We start from the raw sequence: 16,424 nt of genomic DNA on the forward strand, positions 1-16,424 counted from the left end.
CACTTGATGAAAAGTCTGCTCCTAAATACTGGAAAGTAGCGCAGGTCACACCAATATTCAAGAAAGGGAATAGGAGTAATCCATTGAATTACAGACCCATATCACTGACCACAATTTGCAGTAGGATTTTGGAGCATATACTGTACTCGGACATTATGAATCACCTTGGAAAATGACTTATTGATACTTCACCAACACGGATTAAAAAAGTATCGTTCTTGTGCAACGCAGCTAGCTCTTTATTCCCATGAAGTAATGAGTGCTGTCAACAAGGGATCTCAGATCGATTCCATATTCCTAGATTTCCAGAGGGGTTTTCACACCATTCCACACCAGCGACTATTAATCAAATTGCGTGCATATGGAGTATCGTCTCAGTTGTGTGACTGGATTCGTGATTTCCTCTCAAAGAAGGTCACAGTTCGAGGTGATAGACGGTAAATCATCGAGTAGAACAGAAGTGATATCTGGCGTTCCGCAAGGTAGTGTCATAGGCCCTCTGCTATTCCTGATTTACATAAATGATCTAGATGATAATCTGAGCAGCCCCCTTAGATTGTTTGCAGATGACGCTGTAATTTACAGTCGAGTAAACTTATCAGACGATCAATTCCAGTCACAAAATGATCTAGAGAGAATTTCTGTATGGTGCGAAAAGTGTACTATTGCCCTATGTGTGCTTTTATCCCCACAGACCTTAACTGAGGCGGGAGGTGGATACCAGCACGATATTCACCTAGTCAGATGTGGGAAACAGCTTGAAAACCACATCCTAGCTGGTCGCCAAACCGGTTCTCGTCGTTAACCCGCCAAGTGTATTCTGTCCGGAGCCAGTTCGCCCATCCGTGTCCCGGAAGTGGACGCTTTACCACGGCCCGTCTTCGAAGAGGGGGTGTTGTGTGATGTATCAAATGTATATATTTCAGTGGTGTCTTTTCTGTCGGACATGTCCGACAAAACAGATACCATTCAAATATATACGTTTCTGTAAGAGCGCGACGGTTCCTTGATATAGGTTTCTGTGCGGATGCACTAAAGTCGTCCGAACTTCTACCGGAATCAATAATTCGTGAGTAGTGTCTAATGCACGAGGGACTCTACATTACAGCATGCGATATATTGAGATTTGGGGTCGCCCGAGAGGCGTGCCCGGATGGCCGAAGCCGTTAAGGCAACCGCTCTTCAACTTTTGCCATTTTATTCCCACAGTGCCGGTGCAGCAGCTGCAAGTCACGCATTCCTAACCTTCCTTTCCCATTCTTTCACCATCCCCCGTTCAATAGTAAATATAGCGTACATTTTTCGACTACTCAGTACTGACGAGGCGAACACGGCTAGTGACATTACTCGATTTCCCTCAATTTCACTCAATGGAAGAGGGGCCAAAGTGAGCGAACAGGTATCTCGGCTTATCCGTAGATACTCTATCGTTTCTGAGGAAACGACCGTCAACATATTCGACGTGCTTTAGATGTATTTTAGCGCGCGACTAGTTCAGCACACCTGGTGACGTAGTCGCCACCGTCGCGATCTCTCACTTCTGCGTCCCCTGTTCGAAACCCGATTATTGTTTGCATTTTATTTAAATTTTTTCACTATACCCATGTCCATAGAAGGTTACACCACGAATGTTTCTTCTCAAATTGGCGGACACAAGGGCGTTGTACGAATTCTCAAATTACAACTCGCTTTTACAATAGGTTCAAATGGCTCCGAGCACCATGGGACTTAACTTCTGAGGTCATCAGTCCCCTAGAACTACTAAAACCTAAGGACATCACACACATCCATGCCCGAGGCAGGATTCGAACCTGCGACCGTAGCGGTCGCGCGGTTCCAGACCGTAGCGCGTATAACCCCTCGGCCACACCGGCCGGCCTGGAGATTTCACGGTTTGGCAATAATTCGTCGGAAAACCACTTGTAACGGACCACTTTTCCAAAAACTGGCGTTTGCAGTTGATTATGAACCAAGATACACTACACGAATTTCGCCTAAAACAGTTTCAAAGAATTTTTCCATTCATTTATTGTTTTTTTTCTGTTGTTTTTTTGTACATTTATTCGCCTGATATGCAATTAGTAGACGAATAACGACTACATTATTCCAATATACAATGAGAAACATTCGAATAGTAATCTTCTACTGACGTGGGTAGATGAATATAAAAAATAATACTGTAGTTTCGAACATGAGACGCAAAAGTGTGAAGCCGCGAACCTAGCCACTGTGTCACCGCTGCGATTGGACTGTTTATTCGCTAAACGGCTTCTAAATTGCCTCGAAAACTTCGACCGTCGTTTTCTCAGAAACGGTCGTGTATCTATGGATAAGCCGAGATATGTGTTCATTATTTGGACCCTTCTGAGCGATGTTTCTGAGAAATATAGAAACCCTCGGGTAACAGAAGAAATATTGAATTTAATTGACGAAAGGAGAAAATATAAAAATGTAGTAAATGAAGCAGGCAAAAAGGAATACAAACTTCTCAAAAATGAGATCGACAGGAAGTGCAAAATGGCTAAGCAGGGATGGCTAGAGAACAAATGTAAGGATCTACAGGCTCATCTCACTAGGGGTAAGATAGATACAGCCTACAGGAAAATTAAAGAGACCTTTCGAGGAAAGAGAGCCACTTGCATGAATATCAAGAGCTCAGATGGAAACCCACTTCTAAGCAAAGAAGGGCAAGCAGAAAGGTGGAAGGAGTATATAGAGGTGTATACAAGGGCGATGTACTTCAGGACAATATTATGGAAATGGAAGAGTATGTAGATGAAGATGAAATGGGAGATATGATACTGCGTGAAGAATTTGACAGAGCACTAAAAGACCTGAGTCGAAACAAGGCCCCGGGAGTAGACAACGTTCCATTAGAACTACTGACGGCCTTGGGAGAGCCAGTCCTGACGAAACTCTACCATCTGGTGAGCAAGATGTATGAGACACGCGAAATACCCTCAGACTTCAAGAAGAATATAATAATTCCAATCCCAAAGAAATCAGGTGTGACAGATGTGAAAATTACTAAACTATCAGTTTAATAAGTCACAGCTGCAAAATACTAACGCGAATTCTTTACAGACGAATGGAAAAACTAGTAGAAGCCAACCTCGGGGAAGATCAGTTTGCATTCCATAGAAACACTGGAACACGTGAGGCAATACTGACCTTACGACTTATTTTAGAAAGTAGATTAAGGAAAGGCAAACCTACGTTTCTAGCATTTGTAGACTTGGAGAAAGCTTTTGACAATGTTGACTGGAACACTCTCTTTCAAATTCTGAAGGTGGCAGGGGTAAAATACAGGGAGCGAAAGGCTATTTACAATTTGTACAGAAACCAGATGGCAGTTATAAGAGTCGAGGGACATGAAAGGGAAGAAGTGGTTGGGAAGGGAGAAACAGGGTTGTAGCGTCTCCCCCATGTTATTCGATCTGTATATTGAGCAGCAGTAAAGGAAACAAAAGAAAAATTCGGAGTAGGTATTAAAATGCATGGAGAAGAGATAAAGACTTTGAGTTTTGCCGATGACATTGTAATTCTCTCAGAGACAGCAAAGGACTTGGAAGAGCAGCTGCACGGAATGGACAGGGTCTTGAAAGGAGGATAGAACAAGAACGTCAACAAAAGCAAAACGAGGATAATGGAATGTAGTCGAATTAAGTCGGGTGATGCTGAGAGAATTAGATCAGAAAATGAGACACTTAAAGTAGTTTTGCTATTTGGGGAGCAAACTAACTGGTTGGCTCTGAGCACTATGGGACTTAATATCTATGGTCATCAGTCCACTAGAACTTAGAACTACTTAAACCTAACTAACCTAAAGACAGCACACAACACCCAGCGATCACGAGGCAGAGAAAATCCCTGACCCCGCCGGGAATCGAACCCGGGATCCCGGGCGTGGGAAGCGAGAACGCTACCGCACGACCACGAGATGCGGGCGCAAACTAACTGATGATGGTCGAAGTAGAGAGGATATAAAATGTAGGCTGGCAATGGCAAGGAAAGCGGTTCTCAAGAAGAGAAATTTGTTAACATCGAGTATATATTTAAGTGTCAGGAAGTCGTTTCTGAAAGTATTTGTATGGAGTGTAGCCATGTATGGAAGTGAAACATGGACAGTAAATAGTTTGGATAAGAATGGAATAGAAGCTTTCGAAATGTGGTGCTACAGAAGAATGCTGAAGATTATATGGGTAGATCACATAACTAATGAGGAGGTATTGAATAGGATTGGGGAGAAGAGGAGTTTGTGGCACAACTTGACTAGAAGAAGGGACCGGTTAGTAGGACATGTTCTGAGGCATCAAGGGATCAATAATTTAGTATTGGAGGGCAGCGTGGAGTGTAAAAATCGTAGATGGAGACCAAGAGATGAATACACCAAGCAGATTCAAAAGGATGTAGATTGGAGTAAGTACTGGAAGATGAAGAAGCTTGCACAGGGTATAGTAGCATGGAGAGCTGTATCAAACCAGTCTCAGGACTGAAGACCACAACAACAACATGGCTACGACACTCGCCGTGTCCTCCTCGTGGGCCGACGTCAATCGCGGCCGCTTCTTGTTTGAGTGCAGCCCGCGAGACGCCGCCGCACGGCCAGGTTCACACCGGCTGGCGCAGCGCGGCGCGGCGCGCCCTGCCCTCTTCTGTTTACGCGGCGCGCGCCGCATTGAGCCGTCGCCCACGCGCTGACGCTATCAGCGCATCTGGCGCCGTAAGCGGGCGCTCATTCGTCATGATCACAGGCGCGGGCCGGCCTAATCGCAACAAACAGGCGATGCGCGGCTACCCGCCGCCGCTGAGGCGGGGCAGCGGAAGAAACGCGGCCCTTCTCACCGCGGCGGACGACTTCGCCGAAAGAATCGGCGCACCTGGCGCCCGCCGACACCCACGCGTCTACGCGGAACCCTTCTGTCTAGGCCGTAAGGAATTTCTGGAACTGGCGCTACAAGCTAAACTCTCCTGCTTTCTGCAGCTGCTGTTTCCGGCTGAAGCAGTGATTCCAACCTTTCCGATACTTTTAGATTGACCGTAGCCGACCGCTGTGGCCGAGATGCCATAGGCGCCTCAGCCCGGAACCGCACTGCTGCTACGGTCGCAGGTTCGAATCCTGCCTCTGCCATGGATGTGTGTGACGTCCTTAGGTTATTTACGTTTAAGTACACTACTGGCCATTAAAATTGCTACATCAAGAAGAAATGCAGATGATAAACGGGTATTCATTGGACAAATACATTATACTACTAGAACTGACATGTGATTACATTTTCATGCAATTGGTGTGCAAAGATTCTGAGAAAACAGTACCCAGAACAACCACCTCTGGCCGTAATAACGGCTTAGATACCCCTCAGCATTGAGTCAAACAGAGCTTGGATGGCGTGGACAGGTACTGCTGCCAATGCAACTTCATCAAGAGTAGTGACTGGTGTATTCTGACGAGTCAGTTGTTCGGCCACCATTGACCAGACGTTTTCAGTTGGTGACAGATCTGGAGAATGTGCTGCCTAGGGCAGCAGTCGAACATTTTCTGTATACAGAAAGGCCCGTACAGGACCTGAAACATTCGGTTGTGCATTATCCTTCTGAAATGTAGGGTTTCGCAGGGGTCGAATGAAGGGTAGAGCCACGGGTCGTAACACATCTGAAATGTAGCGTCAACTGTTCAAAGTGCCGTCAATGCGAACAAGAGGTGATCGAGACGTGTAACCAATGGCACCCCATACCATCACGCCGGGTGATAACGCCAGTATGGCGATGACGAATACACGCTTCCAATGTGCCTTCACCACGATGTCGCCAAACACGGATGCGACCATCACGATGCTGTAAACAGAACCTGGATTCATCCGAAAAAATGACGTTTTGCCTTTCGTGCACCCAGATTCGTCGTTGAGTACACCATCGCAGGCGCTCCTGTCTGTAATGCAGCGTCAGGGGTAACCGCAGCCGTGGTATCCGAGCTGTAGTCCATGTTGCTGCAAACATCGTCGAACTGTTCCTGCAGATGGTTGTTGTCTTGCAAACGTCCCCATCTGTTGACTCTGGGATCGAGACGTGGCTGCAGGATAGGTTACAGCCATGCGGATAAGATGCCTGTCATCTCGACTGCCAGTGATACGAGGCCGTTGACATCCAGCATGGCGTTCCGTGTTACCCTCCTGAAACCAGCGATTCCATATTCTGCTAACAGTCATTGGACCTCGACCAACGCGAACAGCAATTTCGCGATACGATGAACCGCAATCGCGATAGGCTACAATCCGACCTGTATCAAAGTCGGAAACGTGATGGTACGCATTTCTCCTCCTTACACGAGGCATCACAACAACGTTCCACCAGGCAACGCCGGCCAACTGCTGTTTGTGTATGAGAAATCGGTTGGAAACGTTCTTCATGTCAGCACGTTGGGTGTCGCCACCGGCGCCAACCTTGTGTGAATGCTCTGAATAGCTAATCATTTGCATATCACAGCATCTTCTTCCTGTCGGTTAAATTTCGCGTCTGTAGCGCGTCATCTTCGTTGGTCTAGCAGTTTTAATGGCCAGTAGTGTAGTTCTAAGTGTAGGGGACTCATGACCTCAGATGTTAAGTCCCATAGTGCTTAGAGCCATTTGAACCTTGAGTGTTCGCTGGTACAACCCATCCCCAGACCCTGTACCACACCATCATCTTTAGTACCTAACTGAACTTAACAATGAAAATCAATTCACTTAGAACATTTCATTTTTAATACGACGAAAGATATGACACACTCTTAGAAAAAAAGGGAAAAAAAAGGACGCGCTGCAATGAAATTATCCGAATGGGACGGAATTCGGCAGAAGTTACGTTCATACACAGACAAGAAAATCATTATAAATTGAGAAAATTAGGATGATTTATTCAGTAGAAAGATAGTAACAATTTGAGCAAGTCAGTAACGCGTTGGTCCTCCTCTGGCCCTTATGCAACCAGTTATTTGGCTCGGCATTGATTGATAGATTTCTTTGATGTCCTCCTCAAGGATATCGTGCCAAATTCTGTCCAATTGGCGCGTTAGATCGTCAAAATCCCGACCTGGTTGGACGGCCCTGCCCATGACGCTCAAAACTTTCTCAATTCGGGAGAGATCTGGCAACCTTGCTGGCCGGTATAGGGTTCGGCAAACGCGAAGACAAGCAGTGGGAACTCTCGCCGTGCGCGGGCGGGCATTATCTTGCTGAAATGTAAGCCCAGGATGGCTTGCCGTGAAGGATAGCAAGACGGGGCAGTAGAATATCGTCGACGTACCGCTGTACTGTTAGGGCGCCGCGGATGATAACCAAAGTGGTCCTCCTATAAAATCCAATCGCACCCTATACCATCCACTCCTTCTTGTCCGGCTGTACGGCGGGCGGTCCGCCCCGATAGCTGAGTGGTCGACGCGGTGGTCTGCCACGCCAAGGGCCCGGGTTCGATTCCCTGTTGGGTCGGAGATTTTCTCCGCTCAGAGATCATCATCAGTGGAAGGCAACGGATAACAACCACTGGAATCACTTCCATAGACGCTCATGCGGTAAACCTCTCTGATGAGACTTCCCCCATGACCAGACCTGCCGTAGGGTAGAACACAAAAGTTATTTATGAACCTTGAACATCGCAGCGCGTTGCTCAATATATTAAAAAACTAAAAACCCGCCTCGATTGCGAAAAAAGCTCCTAGTGTTAAGTGTTAACCCAGGTTTCGGCGTAGATAACTACACCTTCTTCAGAACAACAATAAAACCCACAAGTGCCAAAGAAGACTTTTGTCAATGATGAAAAGAAAACCATGGCTATACATTTATAAACGAAAAATGGAAGGAAAACACAAACAGTACATATGTACAAACTCAAAACCACTACTTAACTTAATGGTGTACGCTCCACCTCACACCGGCCTATGCTCGATGGGCCATGACCCGCCATAAACTGCAGCTACAAACAGTCGCTCACTTACAAGCGTGGCCCGCTATCTATGCACATGCGCAAGACACGGGAGGTTACTTGAATGCGCATGCGCAAACAAATATGAGAAAGTTTATACATGGCTCGGGGCTAAATAGCCCATGTATTCTCAACCGTGGATCAATCTATATCAAAAAATGAAATGGATAGAACAAGAGACGAGCTAAACAGGAGATGAAACCTAAAAATAACCGCACACGGTTGCTTATGCTAGTAAGGAAACTTACATATGAAGCTACCTATGACAATAGGAGGAACTCTAAACTATACCTAAAGCCAGTAGTTAGCCTGGGGGGGGGGGGGGGGCTGAGGGGACGTAATCTAAAGACGTCGTGATAATAAAGATATAGGGATAAAACGTGAGGTGTTCAACGGGCTAAAATCACCTTCATCGTAAAAGGAAAATGAGGATAAAAAGAAAGAAGATGAACAGCTTGAGCAACCTCGCTCGCCAGTCAGCGCACGCATGTGAAAATCCCCAGATCATCACATTTACAAGTATGAAGAACAAAGTAAAGGAGCGAAACCTTCAAAAAATTTTCTATTTCTTCGTAGGGGTTGGTCGTTAAGGATATTGTCTTTAGCATGTTGCAGATGCTTTCTTCCAAAACATCCAGTTTTAAGCCCTTAACCTCGGCATGAAGTAACTCGATATTAACTGGAGGGCTCGGCGCATGAGCCTTTTGCACAAGGTGTTCCGCATAAGTAGTGCCCTTGGTACCGTCACCGCTTCTAGTAGGAATATGCTCTTTATACCTGAGACCCAGAGCTCACCTCATTTGCATGTAATTTTATATACTCCTGATTGGGAAAGTTTATCGCTCTTACTCTGCAAGGAGTGAATTAAATTCCTATGTAAACTATTATTAGTAGAATAGGCGACTCTGAAATTATGAGCTCCGAAAATACTGCCCAATTTCTAACTTATATTGCCTATGTAAGGGATAGATGTCGTTGCCACCTGTTTGTCATCTAACGCATCCCCTAGGGTGGAAGACGTAATATTATTTTTATTTATTTTCTTGTTATACATCTGTCTTACCGACTGAGGCCTATAGCCATTAGTTTTAGCAATATTCTCCAGTGTGACCAGTTCAGTTTCTACCGCATCTGGTGCAAGAGGGATAGCTGTTACTCGATGAATATTGGAGTGAAAAAAGCTGGAAGAATGTAGCCGTGAAGTGTTACACGCTACATGTCGGACCGTATGGCGGGCGACGGTCGGGATGGTATGCCACCTCTGTGCTGGCCGTCCCCACACACATCTTCGCTCTTCTTCCGAACTCATTTCGAAGCGGGACTCACCACTGAAGACAATCCTGCACCAGTCCATGAGATTCCAGGCCGAAGAGCTGTCTGGAGACACCCCGGACTGCGGTGGGACACCAACGCTACTGTCGCCCGCAATACGGCCCCACAATCACGACTGAGGGCGCCGCGTGTCATTTCATTTCATAGCAGAGCCAGATGGGTTGTGACCCTTACAGCACAGTGCTGTGTCCACTATATTCTATGCCCCGTTTTGTTGCCCGTCGTTGTAAGCCATCCTGTGCTTACATTTCAGCAAGACAAAACCCGCCCGCAGACGGCGAAAGGTTGCACTGCTTCTCTTCGGGCTTTACAAACCGTCATCCTGTGTGAAACTTCGTGGCAGATTAAAACTGTGTGGCGGATCGAGACTCGAACTCGGGACCTTTGCTTTTCGCGGGCAAGTGCTCTACCAACTGCGCTACCCAAGCACGACTCTCGACCCATCCTCACAGCTTCAATTCCGCCAGTACCTCGTCTCCTACCTTCCAAACTTCTCAGAAGCTCTTCTGCAAACCTTGCTGAACTAGCACTCCTGGAAGAAAGGATATTGCGGATGCATGGCTTAGCCACAGCCTGGGGGTTGTTTCCATGATGGCATTTTCACTCTGCAGCGGAGTTTGCGCTGATATGGAACTTCCTGACATATTAAAACTGTGTGCCGGACCGAGACTGGAAGGTTTGCAAAAGAGCTTATGTGAAGTTTGGAAGGTAGGATACGAGGTACTGGCAAAATTGAACCTGTCAGGATGGGTCGTGAGTCGTGCTTGTGTAGCTCAGATGGTAAGAGCACTTGCCCGCAAAAGGCAAAGGTCCCGAGTTCGAGTCTCGGTCAGGCACACAGTTTTAATCTGTCAGGAAGTTCCATATCAGCTCACACTCCGCTGCAGAGTGAAAATCTCATTCTCGTCACCCTTTATATTCTACCAGACCTGGTTACAGCACTAAATACGAACAACAGTAGTGCACTCTGGTGACCGTCCTAGCTGTCACACATAATTGACGTACTCGCCGAGGGTGTGTACGTGTAAGGAGTTACATTGGGATCTACACATGTCTCCTGGCTGTTTAACGTTCTTCGTCAGACAGATAAATGTTGAGCGAGTCACGGATTGTTTCTCGTATATTACTTACGTCGGACGTCAAACAGCAAGTCAGAACGTGGAGCGAACGCTGATAATGATGGAATGTCCTGGAGGAGCGTTCACGTCCGTTTACGACAGCTTTCGGTGATTGCACGAGTGACAGCGGTTGCTGCAAACGAAACAGGAATGACTCAGACGGGAGGCAGCTGATGGCTCGACGGAAACAAGGTGTACGCGTAATTGAGCAGAGAAGCTGCTTATTTCATACCGGACGTGGGAAGCTAGTTTCAGCTCTTAATAAAGCCCGCACGAACAACAGATCTACCCTCTCTAGGCCACTGTGCATTTCAGCCAACACAGTGAGACGCTGTCCTGAGTAGATAATACGTTTGACTTCAAACAACAACAGTATGGGTCGACAAAAAAATCTTTTGTTCAATTACAAGAATTCTAGGAGATAATTAACCCCCCCCCCCCACCCATTCCACATTTGATTTCAGGATTGCTGTACCGGTCTCGGTTTTCATATAATAATTGTTTTTGTAAATGCCCAGAGCGGTCCTTGCCTTATAAGCGTCTGGCAAAATGGTACAGCGTATATTGTGGAGAGTAATGGTCCTGTAACACTCACTTGTAGTACGCCTTAAGTTAATTTAACATCTGATGATTTCTCTCCGTTTAGAAAACATACTGTGTTCTGTAAGCTAGGAACTCCTCAGTCCAGTCAAACAGCTGGTCTGATGTTTTGTACACTCGTATTTTATCCATTATGCCTTCTTCCATAATGAGTGAGATGTTGAGCTCAGAAAGGTGTGCAATGCATAGCTTAGGGATAAGTATTTCTAGAAAGTAAAAAAGAAGGGGGGAAACGTGAAGGTGTTACGTGTAATGTTGGATGTTTTATAATCATTATTATTATTTATTTGCATAACATATTTTTATTAAACCACTTCTCTGTTTTATCTAAGTAATCTTTCAATGTATAAAATGTATTGCATAACAGGTGCTTTTTAGCTACCTTTTTAAAATAAGTATATTTTTGCAGTGTCTTTAAACTCTTTTGGTAATTTATTGTACAGTTCTATAACTTGGAAGGAAATGCTGTTTCGAGTTTTATGTTTATTTTTCCTTGGTAAACGTAAGTTGAGTCTATCTTTTGTCCCGTGGTCATGGACAGAGCTGTTTGGACAGTAATTACCAATCTCATATTTGATGTGTACAACTGACTGGTAAATGTATTCACATGGTGCAGTTAAAATCCCCAGTGTTTTGAACAGATCTTTACAATGAGCTCGACTACAATTTTTGGTTCAAAAGGTTCAAATGGCTCTGAGCACTATGGAACTCAACTGCTGAGGTCATTAGTCCCCTAGAACTCAGAACTAGTTAAACCTAACTAACCTAAGGACATTACAAACATCCATGCCCGAGGCAGGATTCGAACCTGCGACCGTAGCGGTCTTGCGGTTCCAGATTGCAGCGCCTTTAACCGCACGGCCACTTCGGCACAATTTTTGGTTATTATTCTTATGGCTCTCTTCTGGAGGTTGAAAATTGTGTTCATATTTTGTGAATTTGTTCCCCAAAAAAGAATGCCATAGCTAAGAATTGAGTGTACATATGAATAATTTGTAACTAAAAAATACTGCATGTTACACACTGATGATAGGAATTTAAGGACATAACTTGCTGATGACATTCTGTTTGCAAGTACCTTTGTGTGTTCACACCACTTCAACTCAGAATCAGTATTCATTCCTAGAAATTTTGCATTTGTTACACAGTCTATAGAGGTGCCCTGTACATTTAATCTAACATCCTCGTTTTCCCTCTTCAAACTGAAATTCATGTCATTAATTTTCTTTATTTTTCAATGTCACTTTATTGCTTATTGGCCAATCGTAAACTCCCTTGAGAGCTTCATTTGCTTCTCTGCAAAGAGTTCTTTTGTTTTCTCAGTGACTATAATATTGCTGTCATCAGCTAAGAGAATTTTTTCACCATGAGTAACACTACTGAGAAAGCCGTTGACGTATATCAGGAATACAATATACCTGATATACGTAACAAGTTGATATTTATATCACATACTGACGTTTATGGTCCCCTGGCGGTGCAAAACATTGAAACTTCCAAGTCAATGAAATCAATAGATTCGGCCTTTAATGTCACATATTTCGATACTCGCAAACATCACTCACCATAAAGTGTTGGGTACTTCATGTTGGCCTAGAATAATGACATTTGGCAAAAAGAAAGGTTTCAATGTACAACCAAAGGAAAAAATTCGAGAACAGTAAATTTGTAATTTTATGACACGAAACACTTTATTATTCGCGCTGCTGATAAACGTTTTTTTTGTCACTTCTTATCTCTGTGTCTCTCTGTTCGTCCGCATGTTAAGACTCCGTTTTCTTACAAACGGTTCTAGTCGCTTCAGTCCGGAACAGCGCTGCTGCTACGGTCGCATGTTCGAATCCTGTCTCGGGCATGGATGTGTGTGATGTCCTTAGGTTAGTTAGGTTTAAGTGGTTCTTAAAGGGACTGGTGACCTCAGATGTTAATACCCTTAGTGCTTAGAGCCATTTGCACCATTTAGAAACGGGTAGACGTATCAAGCTGGAATTTATGTTACGTCTGATGGTGACGTAAAAAATTGAAGTCATTGTAAGTCAAAGCATACGGCCATTTACGTCACGTATTTTGATATTCGAAAACTCACTCATGAAAACGTACAGTGTGCTTGCGGTTGACGTAAAACCATGAAAATTGGGAAGAAAAGAGGCTGCACAGTAAAAGTTAAGGAAAAAAAAATCTGAAAATTGCTAATGTATACTTATATCACACAAATAGCCCGCCCGGTTGGCCGTGCTGTCTAACGCACGGCTTTCCGGAGTGGGAAGGAGCGCCTGGTCCCCGGCACGAATCTGCCCGGCGTACTTGTGTCGATGTCCGGTGAGCCGGCCAGTCTGTGGATGGTTTTTAGGCGGTTCTCCATCTGCCTCAGCGAATGAGGGCTGGTTCCCCTTATTCCGCCTCAGCTATACTATGTCGGCGATTACTGCGCAAACAAGTTCTCCACGTACGCGTACACCACCATTACTCTCGTCTGGTGTGAGACGTTCCCTGGAGGGGGAGGGGGGGGCACCTGGGGCCGAACCGCATAATAACGCTGTAAGAGTGGTTCGATGTGGGGCGTCAGAGGGGTGAAGTGGACTGCGGTAGCCGTCGTGGGGTTGTCGACCACTGCGGCTGCGGCGGGGAGAGAGAGCCTCGACCGTAGCAGTCGCGCGGTTCCAGACTGAAGCGCCTACAGCTGCCCGGCCACAACGGCCGGCTCCACTATTTTTCCATTTGTCTAGTTTACATACGTCTGCCCATTATACAACATTGGCAGCAGAATCGGTCAGACTTTTTCCTCGAAACCAGACTCTTTAAATGTACTTAACAGAGCTTCCACGAACAACGTCGTCCTTCTTCTGGTACGATACGTTACAATAAAACAGATTCAAATTCATGGTTAAGTCAGTATTAACGAATGTAATAAGCACGGCATGTTTAGCGAGCAAGCTGCTTTCGTTAGCATCGTGCTGTCTGAAAGAAAAAACTTTGTTTAGTTGATGTAGTACATTCAATAATTTTCACCTTCTTCTCTTAGCCCCAGATAAGTGGCACCCACCGTTGGGTCGAACGAGACTTTATTGCACTGTATGTCCTGTCGACATGTCACGGCAAGTGACGAGATAAGCTGTTTCCATAGCAAAACAAGTTGACAGTTAAGATAAAAGGAGGAGAAAACGATCGCTGTCACAAGAAAACGATAATTACGGATCCTAAAGTTGTTTTTAAGTTGATGTATATGCCTTTCGTTTCCTTTCACCACATAGTTGTAGAGATTTATGAATTGCCTTCACTAATTTAGACGTTGCCAATGGCCTTGCCGCCGTGGTAACACCGGTTCCCGTCAGATCACCGAAGTTAAGCGCTGTCGGGCTGGGCTACCACGGGGATGGGTGACCATCCGGTCTGCCAAGTGCTGTTGGCAGACGGGGTGCACTCTGCCCCTGTGAGGCAAACTGAGGAGCTACTTGATTCAGAAATAGCGGCTCCGGTCTCGTAAACTGACATACGGCCGGGAGAGCGGTGTGCTGACCACATGCCCCTCCATATCCGCATCCATTGACGCCTGTGGGCTGAGGATGACACGGCGGCCGGTCGATACCGTCGGGCCTTCATGGCCTGTTCGGAAGGCGTTTAGTTTAGTTTAGTTTTAGTTTAGACATCAGTTTCGGGGTTAACAATGCTTTCATACAATTTTTCAATGTACGTTATACGAGGATCGTCCAGAAAGTAATTCACCTTCTTTTTTTATCAGCCGTTAACAAATTTTCGAATGTGAAACATTAGGCATGAATTCTTTGAAGTTTCCTGAATGCACTCGCAAAACTTGCTGCAATGTTTTACAGTGGCGTTTGTGGGCGAAGTACGGTTGAAGCAATGTGTTGTCTTTCAATTTCTCGTGGCGGAGAAATAAACAATGGGGAGCATTCACAAACCGTTCTCGAGGCGTCTGTGGAAAATCTACAGTCGGCTGGAGTACAGCTGGTCGCCGGGCACAGGGGTTGAAGCCACCGAAGACAGTTAGGCGGAGCTCCGCGATTTGCAGGGATCGGGGAGACTATGCACGGCTGTGACACCTTAACGTCTAGTAGCGCGGTATTATTCTTGTTTGCGAAGATAGACACATTACAGCTCGGCAGCTGGCCATAGCAACCCAGGGCATGTTGTATTTCAACATGATAACGCTCGGCCTCACCCAAACTTTGAGGACTTCAGTACACATTACGAAACGGGCTCTGACAGTGTTAACCCGTCCAATCTACAGCCACGACCCAGCTCCCTCAGACTTCCACTTGTGTAGGCTATTAAAGTATAACATCCCTGGAAGACATTTTGAGCACGACGAGCAGGTGATTAACACTGTGGAGAAATGCATTCGTGTCCACACTAAGGACTGGTACCGACAGGGCATACACACCCTTGTGTCTCCCTGTAGGAAGCCCATAGGAGTGGAAGGAGGTTACGTGGAGAAATAGCGGACGTAAATAAAACACCCATCTTTCATGTGTGTTAAGTTCATTGTGTGGAATAAATAAATGTTGAAGAAAAAATGGGGGGGGGGGGTATTTATTTGTGGACAACCCTCGTATATTAGTACACTTGGCACAAACAGTGGGTTGGACGAAAATATGGAAACACCGCCAGAAATAGACGCTGGATCATAAATGCAGATGACAGCAAAGCTTACATGTTACAGTGTTGTGTTTCACCGAGGAAGGCACTTGCGCAACGTCCTCAATACATTGCAGAGTGTGTAGAGGTTAGGATAGTGTTCTGTGTAGTTGTGAGTGCGCTCTGTCGGAGCTAAGTGACTTCGAACGTTGGCAAATTGCTGGTGGTCGTATGGCGAGCGCTTCCGTAACCCAGACAGCCGATGTGTTTGCCGTGTCGAGAGGCACCGTATCAAGTACTTGTACCGCACACAGGGAACGAGGAAAAACAGCATACGCTAAGCCACATCGCGGACGGAAGTATGTGTAGGCTGATGGTGGCGGACGGTCAACGAAGAAAATTGTGACGAAAAAGAGGTGACGACAGCTGCAAAAGTCACTGTAGATGTGAATGTCTACATCTACATCTACATTTATACTCCGCAAGCCACCCAACGGTGTGTGGCGGAGGGCATTTTACGTGCCACTGTCGTTACCTCCTTTTCCTGTTCCAGTCGCGTATGGTTCGCGGGAAGAACGACTGCCGGGAAGCATCCGTCCGCGCTCGAATATCTCTAATTTTACATTCGTGATCTCCTCGGGAGGTGTAAGTAGGGGGAAGCAATATATTCGATACCTCATCCAGAAACGTACCCTCTCGAAACCTGGCGAGCAAGCTACACCGCGATGCAGAGCGCCTGTCTTGCAGAGTCTGCCACTTGAGTTTGCTAAACATCTCCGTAACGCTATCACGGTTACCAAATAACCCTGTGACGAAACGCGC

General features: G+C 45.8%; 1 pseudogene; it reads left to right on the top strand.

Moving 5' to 3' along the window:
• Positions 1-14,297: 14,297 nt before the first annotated feature.
• On the top strand, positions 14,298-14,415 carry LOC124717431 (annotated as a pseudogene).
• The last annotated feature ends 2,009 nt before the right edge of the window (positions 14,416-16,424 follow it).

This window comes from Schistocerca piceifrons, chromosome 9, assembly GCF_021461385.2.
Source record: "Schistocerca piceifrons isolate TAMUIC-IGC-003096 chromosome 9, iqSchPice1.1, whole genome shotgun sequence".
NCBI lineage: Eukaryota > Metazoa > Arthropoda > Insecta > Orthoptera > Acrididae > Schistocerca > Schistocerca piceifrons.